At 38.3% G+C, this 24,364-nt stretch overlaps 1 protein-coding gene across 1 annotated transcript in view; it reads right to left on the bottom strand.

Moving 5' to 3' along the window:
• NPSR1 (neuropeptide S receptor 1) overlaps positions 1–24,364 on the bottom strand; it is a 1,386,173-nt gene that overhangs the window by 403,942 nt on the left and 957,867 nt on the right. The gene's annotated exons all lie outside the window — the stretch shown is intronic.

Here is a 24,364-nt window from a genome sequence, read left to right as displayed (position 1 = left end):
GGGTGTCATAATTGTAATCTTGGAAATACGGTGAACACCAAGGCCCATATTTTTGCAAAAGACACGGGACCCAGTGCAGCAGCCATAAATGCTGGGCTACTTTGCATGACAGGAAGGGAGCAGGAGAGTGCCATATGTACAGATGTATGGCTCTCTGCTCCCCTCTCCCTATCCCGGGATCTGATTTCAGCTGCTGTGCACCAGTCATACACCTTAGTGCCATAGTGCTAGGGTGCATGCCTGAGTCTGCCATATGTTTTGCACTGGAAAGTAAATTTTGCACTGGCTATCGTCACCCTTGTGACACTAACCCAGCACAAAATGTTTATAAATGTACCCCTATGCCACGTAATTTTTAGGATATTCCCAAAAACATAGCACCAGATTTACCAATTTTTAGTGCAGCACAGTGCAGCAGCCGCAAATGCTGTGCCTCGCTGTGTGAGACGAAGAGAGCAGGACAGTGCCACATTTACAGAAATATGGCACTCTCCTCCCCAAGTGCTGGCACCGAAACTAGCCACCGTACAACAAAGAAACACCTTTGTGCCATAGTGCACGGGTGTCTCCTTGCGTCAAGCATAGCTTAGGTATTGGAAGCATACCATTCCAGTACTAAATACTATGCTTAGACTAATTTTAAATATGTTTCCACTTTGTATGTTTGGTTTACAGTGCAGCACACATGCAAAATCAGAAAATAAAGGAGAAAAAAAGCATTTCTCCTTTATAGCGCCTGGTTGAAGGGTGAACGTTTTTCTGACGCTAAACCCTGTCTACTTTATTTAGTAAATCGCGTTTAGCATCAGAAACCTTGGGTGATTGCATGGAAATGCCCATGCACCACCCAGGGTACGCCCGCTTGGAGCTAAGTAATGCAAAGCAAAGCTATGCATTTCGGTGCGTTACTTTCATGTTATTTGAAAAAAAAATTGATCAAAAAGATTTTGTGCAGATTTGTGTCACTTTTGTGACTTAAACATATCGTAAAATCATATTAAATCTTCCCCTTGTAATTACTTTGCCCCAATGTATCTCAAGAAAACCTGCACCCACACACGATAGGTATGATTGGCGTTTCAAGTATGTACATTTTGTAACATTTCTGTTACTAAGGTGGAATAGGAAAAAATATTAATTCACGTCTCACATAATAACATAATACAATTGGTAAGACATCAGTAAGGCAGAACTACCCAGCAAAAAACACCATGAAATGTGTTCAGAAAGTGCAACACGAAAAGAGAAAAAACATCTACAATGTTAAGATCCAGGAGGCACACCTACTAAACCAAATTTGACAATGTATGTAGGAACTAATAAGGAATTACAGAACTAGTCTGTAAAAATATGGAGCTGCTACAATTAAACATAAAATTACATATTCATTGCATTCTTTGATTCAAGCACTGAGTTAAGGTTACACAGATGACAGAGGGAACATTTTCCTGCCAAAATCAAGGTTTCATAACCCACATCATTCTGGTCAAGCACTTAGCTATATAACTGAAAAGCATGAAAACCCAATACCATTGTTTGCATTCACTTCGGTGGTGCAGTGATGAATGGAATATTGCACACCAGCCAACGCATTTCGGAGATCGGTATCCTCTTGGTTACGGGATCAAAGAGACTCCGATCTCTGTTAAGTGTTTGGAAAAGTATGCTTGTGTTGAAATATTCCTGAATAAAACCATACTGCTACATGGCAGAGGAGACTTGTGGATTATTTGGCAGCGTGACAATAGCATCGAATTGTGTTTGGATATATATATATATATATATATATATATATATATATATATATATATATATATATATATATATATATATATATATATATATTCACTGAAAAAACCATAGGTTATAGACCATATATAGTTAGGAATTAGCATTTACAAAACCTTGAAAATTCACTGAAAAAACCATAGGTTATAGACCATATATAGTTAGGAATTAGCATTTAGAAAACCTTATTTTACTCACACAAAACCATTGAAATTCCATATATAGTTAGTTGCACTAACTATATATCGCGCACCCGCAATCCACTGCTGATGATGTCACATATTACATCATTCATGACATGGTCAGTGACATCACTGATGACATCATCTAGTGTCTGTGTGTTTTTGTAAAGTTTAAATACGTTTTACATATTGAAGAATGACTGGATGTATGGAAGACTGAGTGTGTGTGTGGCTGGCTGGGAGGTGTGTAACTCTGTGCATATCAATGTGTACTTGTATCAGTGATTGTATAAGAGAGTAAGTATGTGTTAGTATATGTGTGAAAAGTATGGTGTTCTGTGTTTAACTATAGATGAGGAAATCGAAGTGTGATTGATTCTTCACAGGACTGACTAGGTGTATGAGTGCATATGATAGTGTTCTAATAATAAGTGACTGTATGTATGAGTAATTGTATGGGTGAATGAATGAATGTGTGTGTAGACGTACGAATCAGTGAGTGCGTATGTAGTAACTGGTATTGGTGTGTCATGATGTCATCAGTGATGTCATTTGAGATGTCATCAGTGATGTCATTTCAGATGTCATTAGTGATGTCATCAGTGATGTCACTGAAGTATGGTGTTCTGTGTTTAACTGTATAGATGAAGAAATGGAAGTGTGATTGATTCTTTACAGGACTGACTTGGTGTGTGAGTAACTCCATGGATGAGTGGCAGTGTGTGACTGTCTGCATAGGTGTATGAGTGCATATGATAGTGTTGTAATAATAAGTGACTGTATGTATGAGTGATTGTATGGGTGAATGAGTGAATGTGTGTGTAGACGTAGGAATCAGTGAGTGCGTATGTAGTAACTGGTATTGGTGTGTCATGATGTCATCAGTGATGTCATTTGAGATGTCATCAGTGATGTCATCAGTGATGTCATTTGAGATGTCATCAGTGATGTCATCAGTGATGTCACTGACCATGTCATGAATGATGTAATATGTGACATCATCAGCAGTGGATTGCGGGTGCGCGATATATAGTTAGTGCAACTAACTATATATGGAATTTCAATGGTTTTGTGTGAGTAAAATAAGGTTTTCTAAATGCTAATTCCTAACTATATATGGTCTATAACCTATGGTTTTTTCAGTGAATTTTCAAGGTTTTGTAAATGCTAATTCCTAACTATATATGGTCTATAACCTATGGTTTTTTCAGTGAATTTCATTGGTTTTTTAACAGCTAATATCTGTAGCTGTAAAATGTATTCTTCTTTAAATCCAAAAATATATTTTATATGTTTATTAATAACTTTTTTTTTAAATATTTTTTTTTCTTCGTTCCCGCTTCGCGAATCGGGAAGCTTCCCGTTAGCTGACCTTGATGCCGCGAAATAGACCGCGAGCCGGTAAACGTTTCTTTACCGCAACTGCCGCGTTAGAAAACAACATCGTGACGCCTCCCGTCCGCATGACGTTTCGCGTTGTCACGTGATACGTCATATGACGTGCTACGTTAGCGAACTGGTACGCTTACCGAGTCGCAAAGCACAGGTTTCTGGAAGCAAACCGGGAGGCCCTGCAAAGCGCGTAACGTAAACACAGCAGGTCATGTGACTTGGTAATAACACTTTTCATTGGTTCATTTCACTTTTGGTTTCCTAATGATGTAAGACTAGGTCATATAATCTAAAATGAACACTTTTCATTGGTTGAGAACTATTGTTTTTCCCAAATGATGAAAATCCCTCCTTCTTTCCTCACTCTGACTTTCATCATTGTGAGAGAAAGACCCTTTGTTACCAGTGAGCAATGGCTTCTTTAGTAGCTTCAGCTGGTGCTTCCCCACCACCTCCACCACATCCAAGGAAGAGTGGACCACCTGCTAAAGTTATAATTCAGCAAGAAGAGGAAGAAGAGGAACAGGACGACCTAGATAATCTCCCTATTATGGCCAGAAGATCTGTTGTACCGGAAGTAACAGGACCAGAGGGCAGGGAGATGGTGCCAAATATACAAACGAGATTTCGTGAAGTAAAACAAGTCTGCGTACATTGCAGTGGATTCATTTGCTACGGAGAAAGTAGCATCACTCTGATCAACAGAGCTATTGACAATCATGCTCATGTTTGTCCGAAACGCCCCAAACAATAAATTCTTTTTTTTGTTTTGTTGCTCCTGTTGAGCCCTTTACAATGAATCGTTTTCGTTGCCCCCTCCGAAAAAAAACCAAAAAAAATATAAAACTGTTCAGAAAAATTCAAAAAAAGTAAAAAAATGTTCAGAAAAATAATAAAAAAAATATAAAACAACAAAAACAATTAAAAAAAAGTTCTTTTCAGAACTACCTCCCCGTTATTAAAAAATTGGTACAATATTTGGAACTGTGCCAACCTCTATTTCTCTTAGTTCGCTTCCCAGTTCGCTCCCGGGTACGCGAACCGGAAGCGAACCAAAATTTTTTTTTTTTAAAAAGAACAGTAAGTATAAGGGAAGGAAACAGACAGTTATGTTAAAAGAAAGACAGCTATAGGGGAGTAAACTAGAGATACTATTACCCGTAATCCACTGCACATATTACATCATTCATGACATGCTCAGTGACATCATCAGCAGAGGATTGCGGGTAACAGTATCCCTAGTTTATTCCCTATAGCTGTGTTTCTTTTAACATAACTGTCTGTTTCCTTCCCTTATACTTACTGTTCTTTTTAAAAAAATTTTTTTAGATCAGTCAGAAACAGTGAAAGTAATGAAATATAAAAGACTACGTAGAATATGAGCACTGTATGCAACAACTTTGACACTTACAGAAGCCTCACCTTCTCCATGCCTCCTACACAGTTCTACATGTACATCATAAATGCAAACAGAACAGAATTAATTATACATGCTAAATGGTTTATTTTTGCTGTTCTCAAAATGTATCAAATTTCACTAAAACAGTGACTTGAAGGTATTCATCATATAACAGCGGGGAAAAAAAAACACAATCAAAATGATTGTGTTTAAAAAACCCATACAACAAAACAAATCAGAATTCAGAACTCCTTAAAGTTAACTTACTTTCCATGACGGCCAAGGATGTCCTATGAACAGCTTACACTCTGTTGTGCTGTTATTACTTTCAACCCGCCACTTTCTGAAAGAAAACCTCCATCGTTTTCAAAAACATGTTACATACAATAAATGACTTCTCTCTCTCTACCACACGTTTCCACAAGGCCAAATCGTGTCTGAGCCATTTATAACTCTTAGAATTCTTTTAAGCCAATCCCGTCATGTTGTATTTCCGCAACTTTCACAATTAAAATGTTGAAGATCATTTTCACAATCCTGGACTAGTAATATCTTCCCCTTCTTGCTCAATCATGTTCTATATTTCCTATCACACTGATACTGCTTACTATGAAGCAGAATTACACTACCTTTATGACTAGTACAATTATTTAATTCTCTACATCACTTTTAATGACAAAGCAATGTAAAACAGTAGACAGCATTGCAGACTTACATTCCCTCTACTCCATGTTTTGATTGGCTGCTTCAATTAGCTTATAAAAAGAAACAGTTTTTCTGAACTCATTCAAAGTGCACGTATTTCTCCATGACGTCCAGTGTTATGGTAAGAAGTTATGTCTCTGTACTACACTTATCCTCAAGGCCAAATCGTGTAGGAGCCATTAGAACTTCTTGAAATTCCTCAGAGCACATCCCGAGATTCTTTCCCTAAAATTTTGGTTTTAAAAACACCAGGTAAGAGTTTTTAAGGTCATACGGCAATTTTTTTTTGAAAATTAAAACAGAATCATTGCAGAATGACCAGCCATTTCTACACTTTAAATAAGCTGTATAATGTCCTGATGTTATTGAAGGACCATCATGATATATAATTGCTACAGTTACAAAAGTCCTTCCTGATATTGATAACTGTGAAGCCACAACATTTTTAATTAAAGTTGTCAATTTTGTTCCATCAGGCCTACATCGTTGGAACATTAAAATGACATACTGGCCATATGTTCGTATAAATAATGTGGACATCATTTCAGATTTACATTGGCTACACTCCATGTTGTGATCAGCTGCTTTTACTAGCTTATTAAAAGAGACTGATTTACTGTCTGGCAAAGTTAAATATATAAATCTTTCTGAGTCTACACTAGTAGTACTTGATACCCTACAGTTCTCGCAGTCATGCTGCCATTGATAAGAAAGCCCATACAAGTGATCTACATCTACACCTTCATCATGCAATACATCAAGCATATACATTAAAAACTCCTGACAATCTTGCTGACTATTTTGAGAGAATTGTGTTTGGCCTGAACATCTGTCTAACAGATTTCGAATTTCAGACACACTTTCTATGTTTGTTCTATCAGTGCTACATTTCTCTAACACAGAATTTAACAAACTGCAAAATCTTTGATCAGAATTGACCACAATCTCTTCTTTTACATTTTCTAGAGAAAACAAAACATTAACCACTACATTAGCATAGCAGTTGACACCAGAACTGTTTTCAAATTGAAAACCAACAACATCTTCAACAGAATCCTTTTTGTTTCTGCTTATAATTTCAGGTTCATCGACTTTTTGTCTTTTTGCTACAACCTCCCCAGTATTGGTCACATTTCTTCGTTTCCGGCCTACCACACGTTTCTCAAACAAAGGATACTGAGGCAAATGTGGCGCATACTCTCTTCTTAACCTATTGTATTCCTTAACACAATCTAGATCCGCACAAATGTTTGTGACATCACACTCAATCAAGTACAATCCCGATAAAGTTCTAACTCGTGACAATGCCACATATGCCATACCCTCCTTGAACACAGAACTGCCAATATTCACCAATGCACAGTCTACACTTAAACCTTGCGATTTATGGATTGTCACCGCATATGCCAAGCAAACAGGAAACTGCTTACGACGAACATATAAGTCTTTTACAAGCAAAAATCTAGCAGAACAACGAGCAATTAGCTGTACTTCCTCAATGCCATCAAATTAAATTTTTAAAAATTCAATTCCATCTCTATTTCTGTATTTCACAAAATCAACAACATTACCCATTGATCCATTTACCAGACCTCTTTCAACATGTAAATTCCTTCTTAAAATTATACGGCAGTTCAAGCACACATTCAGAGTCTTTTCAAAACCGCAGTTTTAGATATACTCTTCTCTAATGAATCCAATTTTGTTTTCAGATTCTCAGACAAAATAATTGTTGATCCCATATGCTCTACTCTGTCAATAGCTTCCAGTTTCACAATCTCTTGCTTTTCTAAATGCAACATTTTGTTGTTGAATTTGGCACATTCTGCAAGAGTTGGCATCAAACATATTCCAGATTTTTTCTCAGTAACTTTCTGAAAAATATTCTCAGGCACAACATCTTCGTCTGGATATAAATTTGTCAGTAATCGTGCATGTAAAGCTTCTTTCCCATGCTCGGTCACTTTTCCAATTCTAACATCTTGTAGAATAGTCTTGTAAACTTCATCCTTTGCCTGACGCATATTTTCATGCAGTTCAGCATAATTGAAGTTTAACCATATATTGACGTTGCCAATGCTCCCTAAGCACTTCCTGGTATCTTCATGCGTGAGCATTTTGAACACAGGTTGCCCTTTCACTGGTGTCAGCTGCAGAAGATCTCCGAAAACAATGATGTGTTTGCCACCAAATAACACATCATACTCTGTTTTGAGAACTTCTTGCATTCTCAAATGCACAAAGGCAAGCATGACATTGGAAACCATGCTTACTTCGTCAATGATAAGAAGTTTCATTTTCCTCAAGACTCTTGAAACTTCAAAACAAGCATCTCCAGATAGCTTGTGATATTCTAATTTGTTGTCATGCTCCACTGGCAGCATCAGTAAACGATGTAAAGTAATCCCTTTAATGTTATGTGCTGCCAGTCCAGTTGGAGCGGTGACAACACAAGACAGCGATGACTCTGTCCTTTCCTGCAAATAACATGAAATTGCTTTAATAAGGAAACTTTTTCCAGTTCCTGCTTCTCCACTCACATACAGTCGGACAGGCTTCAACGACGTACATGAGCACTCTTTCTTGTCATGACTTAATCCATGATCAATTTGCATGGTAAGTTCGTCATATATTTTCCTCTGCTCAACGTTGAGTTGTCTTTCCAACTCTTCTAAGTTAACCGCATCCTCCTGAGCATGTGCCATGGCTCTTTCCACTTCATTCATAGCAGTGGCAGCTTCATTTTCGATAAGAGGTCCTCCTAGTGGATCCTGACTCAATGAAGCAGAACTCTGACTGTCCTGAGAACTGTCTCTGGCAATCTCGGCTGCAATCGTTGCTTCCTGCTCAATTTCCACATTCAACATTTCTACATATTTGGGAAAAGCAGGACATTCTATGGTCTCCTTGGCAGCATTGAATGAGTCTTCGTAACAAAGGAAATCTCCAAGCAGTTCCTCTTCTGCACGCCATGGCTTAAAAAGTTGCAAAAGTGCTAAATAGAAAAACTCCTTTTTTTCAAGAGATTCGCCACTCAATTTTCGATGGTTTATCAAGTGGCATTTTCTTTGCTTGACCAGACATCCCTCACTTCCTATTACAGCATACACTCCTTTCTCAGTATCTTCTTTGATGTTCCTCTTGAATATGTAATTTTGCAGAACCTCATACAGACAAACATTCTCGAGGTGACTGCTTCGATTTGGATAATATGTATCCAACATGTTGCTCTTCAAAATGTCGGTACTGTTTGGCTCCTTTTCCGCCAAATACTCAATTTCCCGCACAGGTTTCAGAACTCGATTACGCGTTGCAGCAAGACCAACACTCGCCCAAACGATACTCCTGGACTTGGCATAGAGACTTGCTGAAGACAACCGGTCAGAACATTCGTAAGCTCCGATTTCTCGATGCGACAACATCTTCAGACTGAAACTGTACAACTTCTTGCTGAGGCTCTTTTCATGGGAAATGTCCTCCCACATATCCTTCAATTCTGTCTTCTCTTTTTTGGTGATGTAAGATGTCACATACCGAGCCACAGCCATACAGTTATCAGCCACAAACTGTATATCCATGTTAGCATTCCACATGGACAAAATCACCGGGTTGTAGTCGTTGATGTACTTGGACTCTTCGTTCCTCTTCAAATTGTATGTGTTTTTAGGTGATTTCTTCATCACATTATGTCGCAGCGAAGACATCAAACTGTTTACTCTTCCTTTAGAAATCACCGGTCGTGGAAAGCCAAAACGACATTTGGTGTAGAACTTGTCCTTGTTTCGGAATTTACGACGGCAGTACTTTCCACATCGATGGCTTTGGAAACGCAGAACTTTTTCTCTTAGGCTTTTCTTCTCCTTTGCGTTTGGAACAGCACACGTAGAATACTGTTGGATGAAACTCATCACTGAGTCTTCTGGATCCGTTCCAAATTTAGGTGCATCCTTGATCCACAACAACATATGTATATGAGGAGCACCTCTTGCTTGGTGCTCCTTTCTCCAGAAGAAATCCAACACCTCTCCAAGAGGTGGATTCTTCTTATTCATGATGAAAGACATCATAGCTTCAAATCTATGATTGAAGTACCTACATACATTGACTGGATCCAAAGAGCACAGTTCTCCGGGTGTCTTGAATTCGATGTTATCTACGTTAGCATTTGCCTCTCGTAGAAATTCAAGTAAGTCTTCCCAGCCATACTCGGCACAGCTCAGAGTGAGGAACCATGTGGGAGTACCTAAGTTCCTCAGCATACATTTTAAATCACCATGACGACGGTACCAGTACTCATTAGTACCACGCTGACACGCCATGAGATTAATCAGGTGAGAATCCAAAATACTGTCTTGGACATTGACTTTATCCATAAAGTCACTTGCCGAGATGTTTTGCATGTGTATACCACTTTTCAAGATGTGGTTCACTGCATATGACAGTCCAGACAGATCGCTTTCAAACAGGAGATGAAACAAATAAGGAATGCATTGTCGAAACCTAGCATCTCCTGCATACAATCGCAAAGTCCGGTATTCAGAAGCAGGAATTTGATGAGGTCGCTCATCATATCTTCCTCCCTCACCTGTTGGAAAAAGCTGTGGGAAACACCGAGCTTCCAAACTTTCCTCCCAAACACTAATGGGACTCCCTTTGGCTTGTTTCATTTGAAACAACTCAATAGCATTCCCCATGACTTCCTTGGAATGCAAAGGATGAACACTATAATGTTCATATATTTCTTCACTAGTAGAGGGTTCTACTTTCTCAATTTGACCAGCACACAAATCGCTATCCTCTTCCTCACTTACTTCCTCTTCTGCAACATATACATTCTTATAGAATTTATTATTTTTTTTCAAATACAATGTTGCCTTTTTAACTTTCCTAACATCTACTAAATCTTGCCATATTTTCTTATTCTTTGTCGGAACCCCATTAACTAAGATAACCAGAGGTTCCTCGTCCACTTTTTCTACTCCAATTGTGTTAATGTTTTTCTTCAAATCTAGAGGCAAATAAACAACTCTTCCCTTTAATCCTCTCTGTAAATCTGATGGAGGCAATTTCCCTGTCTTTGGCTCCATTCTTACAATAGCCTGAAAGGGATGGATACTTTGAATCAAAATAGATTCATAAGTATTTAAATCCTTCAATTCAGAAGGAATCTCAATCAATTCCAGATTATTATGAACTGCTCTAGCAGGCATCTGGTTTTGATTTAATTTGTTACAACAATAAGTATACACACGTTGATCCAATCCCAAATCAAAACAATTTTCTACCATCAAGTATGTTGTGAAATCCTTCCATTCACTATTATTTTCCCTTTCACTTTTTGCATATAAATCCACTAACTTAGTCTGATTCTTATAATAAGTGCGTCGACAACACACACAAGTGAAATTTGGCCTCTCACTTGATTTGACCTGAAACGTCGCAATTTCCCTCTGGAAATTATATGTACTGGAAACCTGTACACTATCTTCCACATTACCCGCTTCTTCTTGGTCAATTTCAACATTTTCCTCTTTACTTCCAAAGTAACAAAACTCAATTTCTTCACATATATTCTTCACATCTATTTCAGAACCATGCAAAAGAGCAGCGCATAATTGTTTAAGCATAATTGCTGGACTCTTAGCATAATACAACATTCTAACTAATTTCCTCACTTTATTATGATGCACTGCTAGCATCCTGAAATGATGAAAAACACTCTGGCATACTCTCCTGGAAAGACAAGCCAGTGAATGACCATGCAAACCTGTCACTTCTCTCACTCTGCAAGGATCTAATTCTTGCAACAACATCATTTTCTGCTTCAAACTTTTCTTATTAAATGACCGTACAAAATCACAAAGCAAATTGATGGAATCCTGTCGCACACTACAAATACTACTACACTTCCAGGTGTACACAGGACCCTTAGCACGTCTTCCTAAAACCTCATTACCTAACACCTCTTCTGCCTCTGTTGTCACAAGTTTTTCTTTTTCAACTGGACAACCATCTTTCACTTCATAAGCACGACCACTGGTGTCAACTGCATGCACCAAATCATTATCCTGGAAATAACTCTCCTCATTAAAAAATGCCTCAGAGCTTGAACTATGCATCCATTCTCCAGAAAAAACTTCACAAAAATTACTACGATTAACTATTCTCTTCCATCTACTATTTCTTTTGAAATCATAAATTGCCTTCTTTAGCTTCCTAATTCTATTGATTATCAAAATAAATAACTTACGTTTAATTTCAAATGCCTGATCAATAACTTTCTCAACTTTTTTTTTTCTCTTATAAAAAACCACTTTCTGTTGACCTTTCTTAATATTTTTTAACAAATTGCCAATTATCCTGTTGCGGAACATTCATTTACGAATGTCCCTAAACTGTTGTTTCCTTCTACTATCATGCACAGAGTTATCTCTTGCTCTAGCAGTAACATTTTTGATTGGCCTTTCCTTTCCATTTGAATTGCTTCTCTTTTTATGGACTGAAACATTTTCTGTAGTAATATTTTTTTTACTACACATATTTCTTATGAATGTTTTTGTACTCTTACCCGGTGCTTTCTTCGTGACTTGACAAATCTTTTTGTTAGAGGACTGCTGCTTCTTTTGATTGGCCTGCTGTCTTTGACGTTTTGCAGCCTTTCTCTCTCTTTCTTTCGTTGGCATGGTGAAATGTTGAAATGATCTGCAGTTGAATCTGTGGTAAAATATATTAAAAAATGTTATTAACCACTATTACCAAACAGTAAATCAATAACAGTGATCAAAAACTTAACACACTACTTGACATTTTAAATAGAAGATTTTTTAGTCCTTGGCAAATTTACAATACAGAAATAGCAGAAAAGAAATGGAATTTATATTCATGTTACCTGTGCTATTTTATATGTGAATCTGATCTAATTTTATGAGCATATTTTAATATTTTATTGAAGACACTACACATAACCTGTTTTTGAAGGTGTCTTTATTTTTAAATTAAACGGTTTACACTTTTACTTTTTATTTATTATACATTTTAAAAATAAATGTTTATAGTTCCATAGGCTCAAGCAGGTCAGCTTCCCACCCTATGTCATATAATTCGGACAAATCTGCATCCTCATCACGCTCTTCTTCATCCTCAGGATTTAAATCATCCAAGGGATCAACATCCACTGATGTTTCAATTACAAGTTCAATGATGAGATCAAAATCAACTGATTGCAGATTGTCGCTCATGTTGATGTTGTCTTTATCTTTAAAGAAAGATAACAACAACGAGATGTTGCAGAGTAAGAGACAAATCTCAGAGATTATAATAGTAAAATTGTTTAACAAGAGTAACATTTTGCAGCTATTATTTAGCCATGTCCAGCGATGCAGAGCAGGTGAAGCCTATGTCTAATTTTTCAGTGAACAGGACTCATCTCTTCTTAACCTTGGATAAGCCTCACCAACTCTGTGTCCCCTGCACATACTTAAATGTAAAGGGGCAGATTTATGTTAAATGGCACATCCCCAGGCATGCACCAGTTAACGTGCACCGCTGCTCTGCCACCCATGGTGTGCCGTATTTACAATCAGATAGGAGAAAGCTGCGTCAAAACCCTGTGCCTGCTTTAAGCAGGCATAGGTCTTGACGCAACATTGTGGAGATGGGGCACCCCTGAGCCTTGCTTGAGCTGCATCGCACTTGCGATACAATTCCAGCAATGCGCCACCTTTACAGCACAGATACGTCACGCATCTGTGCCATTTTTGCCCCATGCTGCGCCGCATTGTAAATGCAGCACACCATGGGTGGCGGAACAGCGGCGCAAGATGACTGGCACATCCCTGGTGATGCGCCAGTCATCATAAATCTATCCCTAAGCTTCTTATCTTGTTACAGATGAACCGCCATATGTACCATATAACTATTTTGCATTTCCTAAATAGCAAATTTTAAGGAATAAATAGCAATTCTTTACCATTCCTAATTTGCAATGAGCAAATTGCTAATTGCAAATTACCCATTCATTTCCATGGGCTAGGAGGCTCATAGGAATGAAGGTGCAATTTGCGATTAGCAATTAGCTCATCGCAAATTAGGAATTTTTCCAAGGGTGCATGGGTGTCTCAAGAACACCCTGCTGCACCCTTGAAAAAGAAATTTGGGGGCATATGGCGCACATACATGCCCCAAGGGCATGTATTGGCGTCATGTGGCACCTTTTGTTTTTTTAAAAAAAATTCTTTTTGAAAAGAATTCGCAAATTACCACAAACTAGAAGTTGGTGGTAGTTTCCAAATCCTTAATGTCATTTTTTACATATTTTTTGTTTGATACATTGCATTTAAGAAATCGCAAAATTTGCAAATCCTTCAGTGCAATCGCAAAATAAGGAATAGCAAATTTTGAATTAAGGACATTTTAAGTCATTTCCACATGTGCAGTGTTTTGAAATTATGATTTGAAAATCGTTTTTGGGGAAAAGGAATGGTTTGCAAATTTATGACAAGGACATAATGGTGTATGCTTCTCTATAAGGCATTTCACTGTCTCTGATGTCATTTTTCCCATATTACATTATAAGACCTTTCCCCATGGAGCACATTCCTTGTAAATATGCTCCCACCTGTGCATGGTGAATTTAGATTTTGACTGTTTGAGTCACATAGCCATGTTAAAAGTGACCCAAAAAAATTGCAAACGCTTTAAAAAAACACATTCATGTGTCTTAAGCACATTTTAAGTCATTTCCCCGTGGACAGTGTTTTGTAAGTGGCGCAAAAGAGGCATACACCTATCATAAATCTGTCCCTAGCATTTTAAATGATTAATTCATGATGACGATAAGGTGTGGCCTATCCAGAGGTTTGTTTAAGGTGAGGCCTACTCAGGATTGCAGATTAAAGTTACGCTTGATGAAGAATACAGAGGACATAATACATGTAAAGCTCTACCAATGAAGTAAGTAATGTCCACTTCATTGCGCCAGTCATCATAAATGTATCCCTAAGCTTCTTATCTTGTTAGACATCAACCGGCATATGTATCATATAACTATTTTGCATTTCCAAAATAGCAAATTTTAAGGAATAAATAGCAATTCTTTACCATTCCTAATTTGCAATGAGCAAATTGCTAATTGCAAATTACCCATTCATTTCCATGGGCTAGGAGGCTCATAGGAATGAAGGTGCAATTTGAGATTAGCAATTAGCTCATCGCAAATTAGGAATTTTTCCAAGGGTGCATGTGTGTCTCAAGAACACCCTGCTGCACCCCTGAAAAAGAAATTTGGGGGCATATGGCGCACATAAATTTTAACAACATTCCATTACCTCAAAAACGATTTTTAATTCATAATTTGAAAACACTGCCCACAGGGAAATTACTTAAAATGTTCTTAAGACACATGAAAGTGTTTTTTGAAAGCCTTTGCAATTTTTTTGGGGCACTTTTAACATGGTTATGTAACTCAAACAGTAAAAACCAAAATTAACATGCACAAGTGTGACCATATTTACAATGAATGTGGCCCACGGAGAAAGGTCTTTTAATATAATATGGGAAAAATGACATCAGAGATACAGAAATGCCTTATAAAGAAGCATACACCATTATATCCTTGTCATAAATTTACAAACCATTCCTTTTCCCCAAAAACGATTTTCAAATCATAATTTGAAAACACTGCACATGAGGAAATGACTTAAAATGTCCGTAAGACACATGAAAGTTTTTTTTTGATTGCCTTTCCAGCATGGTTGGGTCACTTTTAACATGGCTATTTAACACAAACATTCAAAATCTAAATTTGCCATGCACAGGTGGGAGCATATTTACAAGCAATTTGCGCCACAGAGAAAGGTCTTACATTAAAATGGGAAAAATAACATCAGAGACAGTCAATTGCCTTATAAAAAAGCATACACCATTATGTCCTTGTTATTAATTTTAAAAACAATTCCTTTTCCCCAAAAACGATTTTCAAATCATAATTTCAAAACACTGCACATGGGAAAATTACTTTAAATGTCCTTAAGACACATAAAAGCGTTTTTTGATTGCCTTTGCAGCATGTTTGTATCACTTTTAACATGGCTATGTAACACAAACATTCAAAATCTAAATTTGCCATGTACAGGTGGGAGCATATTTACAAGCAATTTGCGCCACAGAGAAAGGTCTTACATTAAAATGGGAAAAATAACATCAGAGACAGTCAATTGCCTTATAAAAAAGCATACACCATTATGTCCTTGTTATTAATTTTAAAAACAATTCCTTTTCCCCAAAAACGATTTTCAAATCATAATTTCAAAACACTGCACATGGGAAAATTACTTTAAATGTCCTTAAGACACATAAAAGCGTTTTTTGATTGCCTTTGCAGCATGTTTGTATCACTTTTAACATGGCTATGTAACACAAACATTCAAAATCTAAATTTACCATGCACAGGTGGGAGCATATTTACAAGCAATTTGCGCCACAGAGAAAGGTCTTACATTAAAATGGGAAAAATAACATCAGAGACATTCTATTGCATTATAAAGAAGCATACACCATTATGTCCTTGTCAGAAATATTATAACCATTCATCTTCCTCAAAAACGATTCTCAAGTCATAATTTGAAAAGACTCCACAGCTCCTATGCAGAAAAACACCCTGTCAGTACTAATACTTCACATTTTCTCCAATTACATTTTCTCAAAGAAACAAAATCTATTTGTAAAACACTTGAGACAAAGCAACATTTGAAAAACACAACTTTCTTCATAATTTTCTCCTTAAAGCACACTATTCTCTATCTAAATTAAAGAAATATTTTCTCACCTTAGCAAATACTTTGAGTTTGAAAACAGTCTCAGAAACACACCAATTTGTCTTCAGCAGAGCAAAAGGTATGCACTCCAGAGTCTGCAGCTATCAAAAGCACAGAAATGCTGTAATTCTTCACACATATCTCTCATGTCAACCAATCAAAACTCTTCCCTCACTTTTTTTCAAATGAAAACCCTTCCCCCCTCTGCCATTTCATGCCTTTTCTGCATAGCAACCACCTCTTGCAAGACCTCTGGTGTTTGCAAGTTCACACAACAATGTTGCAATTGAACTCTGAACTCTCAGTGCACCTGCGTATCCACTGCAATCTTTCATTTAATGATTATTTATTGACCATTCAAAATACATCTTTCAAAGAACTCACCCATGCACCCTAACTTTCTGTTTTCAGCAATCAAAATCCACCAATCACTGTTACTGCTTCATTAACACAGAAACTCCACAGTTTTTTTCATTTTAAACTCTCATTTTTTCAACTGCCATTTCATTGCCACACTTCATCTGACTGCAGCAGAACCTTCTCTCACCATGTTTTCTGTCTGGATTGTTGGACATAGTTATATCCACTGGGCTCACAGGTATGCTGAGAACAGAAAATTACCTAACCTCAATTTACAAGATGTGGAAATTAAGTGGTTTGGCCACAGAGGATTAAAATGTCACCAATTGATACCATTGGTGAAAACCTTTATGCATTTGCCCAAACCTGACCTGTTAATTGTGCACTGTGGAGGTAATGATTTGGGCACTTTGACTGGGGTAGGTCTGGAAATGCTTTTAAAGGACACCTTTGAGCAATTGATGGCACTTTTTCCTCAGACTGCCTTGGTATATTCAAATATATGCCAAAGACAGAAATGGAGGTGGTCAAACCAATTTTGTCCACAAATTGAGAAGTCGAGGAAGCATGTAAACAAATCTGTTTCAGCTTACATGAGAGACCATGGAATGGGCTCCCTGTACAACAATAACTTGCGTTACTACATGCAAGATATCTACAGAGGAGATGGAGTTCACTTCTCAGATGAGGGCAACAGAATTTTCATTCTGAATTTAAGAATGTGCATTGGTACCTACTTATAAGTACCTAAATGTACCATAAACCCAAAAGCTCTTCTCAGAGCTACCCTACATCTGATCACTCACAATTATTATTTTACTCTAACTTTTTTCACTAATTTTCAACAAAGTACGCTCCCCGGGGCGCTACCCGGTACGCGAACCGGGAGCTAACCTCGCAAAATTTTTAAAAAAAATGTTTTTTTTCGCACATATAAGCCTCCTCAGCCATCCTCACAAAACCTAGGGGGTCAAGATAAGTCTACCGTGCCCCCTTTTACCCATTCTGAACATTATTTGCCCTCCATTTTGTATCTTAATTCGACTGAAACACAAAATGGTGGACTCCCGTAACGCTTAAGGTTCGCGGACCGGGCGCTACCCACGCAAAAAAAACAAAAAGTTTTTTTTTGTTTTGCCCCGCGGGGCCCTTTTAAAACCTCCACATTAAACCTAGGGGGTCAGGGAGGATCTACTATGCCCCCTTATGGTTATTTCCCCCTTTGTTTTGGCCTCCTCTTGTCTCTCAATCCTACCGAGAGACAAGATGGCGGCCGCTACGGACTGTTTGGAATGTTGACAGACGCCGGAGAACCAATCAGCTTCGCTTCACAAAGCTCCGTTGCGCGAAAAGTCCGCGAATCGGAGCGCTGCCCGGTCCGCTGTTACAGATATATATCTTTTTTTAAACGTTAATTTCTCAAAATCCACTGGAGCACATATATTGAGACCTACAAAAGGCACATTGGGCTACCAGTCCCTACAATTTTGCCAAGTTTCGTGCAAATCCATTCAGCCGTTCGGGCTAAAAGTGAGGCCAACCGCCCTATGGAAAACTCAATGTTAAAAACACGTTTTGGGACCCCCCTTTTTTCTCGGCCCCCCCTTGACGAACCCCCCCCAAATTTTCAGGGGCTGCTCAGAAACAAAATGTTCCATTTTCCTGAAAATTTCAGCCAATTCCGTCCACAAACGCCAAAGTTATTAGACATAGAATTTTCAAAAATCCCATAGAGAAAAAATCCTAACTATATATACCTACTGGCGACCGCCAGTAGGTAATATATATATATATATGTGTATATTACCTACTGGCGGTCGCCAGTAGGTATATATAGTTAGGATTTTTTCTCTATGGGATTTTTGAAAATTCTATGTCTAATAACTTTGGCGTTTGTGGACGGAATTGGCTGAAATTTTCAGGAAAATGGCACATTTTGTTCCTGAGCAGCCCTTGAAAATTTGGGGGGGGTTTGTCAAGGGGGGGCCGAGAAAAAAGGGGTCCCAAAACGTGTTTTTAACATTGAGTTTTCCATAGGGCGGTTGGCCTCACTTTTAGCCCGAACGGCTGAATGGATTTGCACGAAACTTGGCAAAATTGTAGGGACTGGTAGCCCGATGTGCCTTTTGTAGGTCTCAATATATGTGCTCCAGTGGATTTTGAGAAATTAACGTTTAAAAAAAGATATATATCTGTAACAGCGGACCGGGCAGCGTCCCAGGACGCGTACTTTTCGCGCAACGGAGCTTTGTGAAGCGAAGCTGATTGGTTCTCTGGCGTCTGTCAACATTCCAAAAAGTCCGTAGCGGCCGCCATCTTGTCTCTCGGTAGGATCGAGAGACAAGAGGAGGCCAAAACAAAGGGGGAAATAACCATAAGGGGGCATAGTAGATCCTCGCTGACCCCCTAGGTTTGATGTGGAGGTTTTAAAAGGGCCCCGCGGGGCAAAAAAAAATAATAATAATAATAATCGAACGGCTGAATGGATTTGCACGAAACTTGGCAAAATATTAGGGACTGGTAGCCCGATGTGCCTTTGCTAGGTCTCAATATATGTGCTCCAGTGGATTTTGAGAAATTAACGTTCAAAAAAAGATATATATCTGTAACAGCGCTCCGCTTCGCGTAACGGAGGTTTGCGAAGCTGATTGGTCATTCTGTCACTGGGCTATAGTTGGGCTACATCTGGCTGATATTTGGGCTACATTTGTTTTTTTTGTGTCTGGCGGCCATCTTTGGGCTACATTGGGCTACATTGGGCTTCATTGGGCTACATTGGGCTACATTTGGGCTCCAACATATATATAGGCCAATGTAGCCCAATATATATTTTTCAAAGTTAATTTTCGTAAAAACCACTGGAGCATATATCTTGGGACATAGCAAAGGCACATCGGGCTACCAGTCCCTACAATTTTGCCAAGTTTCGTGGAAATCCATTCAGCCGTTCGAGCTAAAAGTGAGTCCAACCGCCCTATGGAAATGAAGGAAATGAATGGGTAATTTGTAATTAGCAAATAGCTCATCGCAAACTAGGAATGGTAAAGAATCGCTATTTATTCCTTAAAGTTCGCTATTTAGGAAATGCAAAAAACTTTGATGATACATATGGCGGTTCATCTCTAACAAGATAAGAAGCATAGGGATAGATTTATGATGACTGGCGCATCACCAGGGATGTGTTAGTCATTCTGTGCCGCTGTTCCGTCACCTATGGTGTGCTGCATTTACAATGCGGCGCATCATGGGGCAAAAACAGCACAGATGCGTGATGTATCAGTGCCGTAAAGGTGGCGCATTGCTGGAGTTGTATCGCAAGTGTGATGAAGCTCCAGCAAGGGTCGGGGTGCCCCTGTCGCAGGGTTTCTGTTCTCACACAGAACTGTGGACAGAGGATTGGAACCTCGGCGAATTAGGGTGCCCCAAAACTCACCTTAGTAATCAAAAACCCCTTAGCAAGCTAGGTACAGTGTCACATTGGATATAACAAACTCTCAATGTTTAGACAATCCAGAATATGAACTTATAGTACCTCAGGATACGTGGAACTCATGAACAGTCGGTCGTTATATATTTCTTAGAAACCAGAACATGGAGTTAAGAAGAACACATGTGTATTTGAAATGTTTATTTACTAATGCCGTCTTCTCAGGCGTAGTATCTTAGATAATACAAGTACACATATTATCAGTAGCAAAATTACCAGCATAGTTACTAGTACATAAAAAGCGAATGGTGACAGTATGTTAACATGCTGTAAATGAATAAGAGTTAGCAACACTTATAAGCAGCCACGGGCCGTGGAGGGAGTTACGGTGGGGCAGGGAGGCGGGGAGGGGGAGGGGCAGGGTGGAGAGGGCTCCACCCTGCCCCTCCCCCTCCCCGCCTCCCTGCCCCACCGTAACTCCCTCCACGGCCCGCGGCTGCTTATATCTCACCCTCCCTAATACACATATTATATTATTTGCTAAGAAGGTCTGTTTGTGTTGGTTTAGGGCGTGCCCATACTTTAGTGTCTTAGATTTGAAGGAATCACATCAGCATACACCAGCTCTCTCTTCATGTGAACCGCATCAACTGTTGTGTATGTGTGTTCGGCAAAGCAATATAAAACCCGTATATATATTCACTGAAAAAACCATAGGTTATAGACCATATATAGTTAGGAATTAGTATTTACAAAACCTTGAAAATTCACTGAAAAAACCATAGGTTATAGACCATATATAGTTAGGAATTAGCATTTAAAAAACCTTATTTTACTCACACAAAACCATTGAAATTCCATATATAGTTAGTTGCACTAACTATATATCGCGCACCCGCAATCCACTGCTGATCATGTCACATATTACATCATTCATGACATGGTCAGTGACATCACTGATGACATCACTGATGACATCTCAAATGACATCACTGATGAGATCACTGATGACATCTCATTTGACATCAATGACCACATCACTGATGATATCATTCATGTGACAATACAATGCATCTCCTCACATTTTAATATAACCTCTGTTTCACCCAGTGTTAAATACAGAGTATAATTTTTGAAACCATTGACACACCAATACTAGTTACTACATACGTACTCACTGATTCCTACGTCTACACACACATTCACTCATTCACCCATACAATCATTCATACATACAATCACTCATCTTTACAACACTATCATATGCACTCATACACCTATACAGACACTCACACTCTGCCACTCATCCATGGAGTTACTCACACACCTAGTCAGTCCTGTAAAGAATCAATCACACTTCCATTTTCTTGTCTATACAGTTAAACATAGAGCACCTTACATTTTCAAACATATACTAACACATACTTACTTTCTTATACAATCATTGATACAAGTACACATTGATCTGCACAGAGTCACACACCTCCCAGCCAGCCACACACACACTCAGTCTCCCATACAAATACTTGGACAATCAATCAATAACCCATATAGTTAATCATATAGCTACTGATCAACACATGCAGCAGTTTACAGAACAACAGACATAATGATGCACAAATTAAGACAGTTTAGTCACTAACCCATGCACTCAGTGAGACACATTTAATCACTCACTCATACATTCAGTCATGCACCTACTAAATCCTTCGTCCAGACACTTATACATCTACTCATTCTTCAATATGTAAAACATATTTAAACTTTACAGAAACACACAGTCACTGGATGATGTCATCAGTGATCTCATCAGTGATGTCATTTGAGATGTCATCAGTGATGTCATCAGTGATGTCACTGACCATGTCATGAATGATGTAATATGTGACATGATCAGCAGTGGATTGCGGGTGCGCGATATATAGTTAGTGCAACTAACTATATATGGAATTTCAATGGTTTTGTGTGAGTAAAATAAGGTTTTTTAAATGCTAATTCCTAACTATATATGGTCTATAACCTATGGTTTTTTCAGTGAATATATATATATATATATACATGTATATGTGTGTATATATATATATATATATATACACACACATATCTATCTATCTAATTATCTATCTGTCTATCTCTCTCTCTCTCTCTCTCTATATATATATATATTCACTGAAAAAAACATAGGTTATAGACCATATATAGTTAGGAATTAGCATTTAAAAAACCTTATTTTACTCACACAAAACCATTGAAATTCCATATATAGTTAGTTGCACTAACTATATATCGCGCACCCGCAATCCACTGCTGATGATATCACATATTACATCATTCATGACATGGTCAGTGACATCACTGATGACATCACTGATGACATCTCAAATGACATCACTGATGACATCACTGATGACATCATCCAGTGACTGTGTGTTTCTGTAAAGTTTAAATATGTTTTACATATTGAAGAATGAGTAGATGTATAAGTGTCTGGACGAAGGATTTAGTAGGTGCGTGACTGAATGTATGAGTGAGTGATTAAATGTGTCTCACTGAGTGCATGGGTTAGTGACTAAACTGTCTTAATTTGTGCATCATTATGTCTGTTGTTCTGTAAACTGCTGCATGTGTTGATCAGTAGCTATATGATTAACTATATGGGTTATTGATTGATTGTCCAAGTATTTGTATGGGAGACTGAGTGTGTGTGTGGCTGGCTGGGAGGTGTGTGACTCTGTGCAGATCAATGTGTACTTGTATCAATGATTGTATAAGAAAGTAAGTATGTGTTAGTATATGTTTGAAAATGTAAGGTGCTCTATGTTTAACTGTATAGACAAGAAAATGGAAGTGTGATTGATTCTTTACAGGACTGACTAGGTGTGTGAGTAACTCCATGGATGAGTGGCAGAGTGTGAGTGTCTGTATAGGTGTATGAGTGCATATGATAGTGTTGTAAAGATGAGTGATTGTATGTATGAATGATTGTATGGGTGAATGAGTGAATGTGTGTGTAGACGTAGGAATCAGTGAGTGCGTATGTAGTAACTAGTATTGGTGTGTCAATGGTTTCAAAAATTATACTCTGTATTTAACACTGGGTGAAACAGAGGTTATATTAAAATGTGAGGAGATGCATTGTATTGTCACATGAATGATATCATCAGTGATGTGGTCATTGATGTCAAATGAGATGTCATCAGTGATGTCATCAGTGATGTCATTTGAGATGTCATCAGTGATGTCATCAGTGATGTCACTGACCATGTCATAAATGATGTAATATGTGACATCATCAGCAGTGGATTGCGGGTGCGCGATATATAGTTAGTGCAACTAACTATATATGGAATTTCAATGGTTTTGTGTGAGTAAAATAAGGTTTTTTAAATGCTAATTCCTAACTATATATGGTCTATAACCTATGGTTTTTTCAGTGAATTTTCAAGGTTTTGTAAATGCTAATTCCTAACTATATATGGTCTATAACCTATGGTTTTTTCAGTGAATTTCAATGGTTTTTTAATAGCAAATATCATAAGCTGTCGAATGTCAAGTACGTGGTAAGTGAAAACATTTTCGTGTTTATGCACACTGATCTGCTTTGAATGGTGCCCCCCCCCCCCTCATTTCTATTAGGACTACTCTCTCTTTGCAGATAGTGAAAGGTAGTTAACGCAGGCCTTTGCCCCCGTTGTAATACGTCGTGCCTGCTTCTCTCTCCATTTGATTGATTGCTATCCAAGCATTTACTGTTTTAGAATTGGTTCTCTTTGGTTCATTCTCTATTTACAAACAAACACAGAGTCGCAATACTCTGTTTAGTCTTTGCAGATAACGAAAAATCGTGTAAAAAAAAAGAAAAGGAATCGAGCAAAATCAGTAGGCCACTAATGGGATCTCTTTTTGACCTCGCTAAAATAGAAACATTAGGAACAACCCCTCATGACAAATACGAAACTAGTGAGATGAACTGAACTCCACACAATGATGGCTGCAAAACAGCTCGGCTCCGCCACCCACCCCGCCCAAAATAACGATAAAGAGCGGGTGCCATGATTGGTTGCGGAATGGCCACGACGGAGCTACGAAATGGTGGTGCTCTCATGCTAACCCCAGCTTCAGTCTGAAACATCCAGAAACACTGTAGACTACCAATTCGATCAGTTCCGGTAGCGCCCCAATGTAACCCGGTAGAGAAGAACTAGCCCTCCCCTCTTTGACTGATGGTTCTTGTTGCCTGTCCCTTCTGTTGTCATTTAACAGAACTATTTAGCCTGCTGAAAGGGGTTGTGTTCCG

The sequence above is a fragment of the Lissotriton helveticus genome, chromosome 4_1, assembly GCF_964261635.1.
Source record: "Lissotriton helveticus chromosome 4_1, aLisHel1.1, whole genome shotgun sequence".
Classification (NCBI taxonomy): domain Eukaryota; kingdom Metazoa; phylum Chordata; class Amphibia; order Caudata; family Salamandridae; genus Lissotriton; species Lissotriton helveticus.
This window is presented reverse-complemented; position numbering and strand designations above follow the sequence as displayed.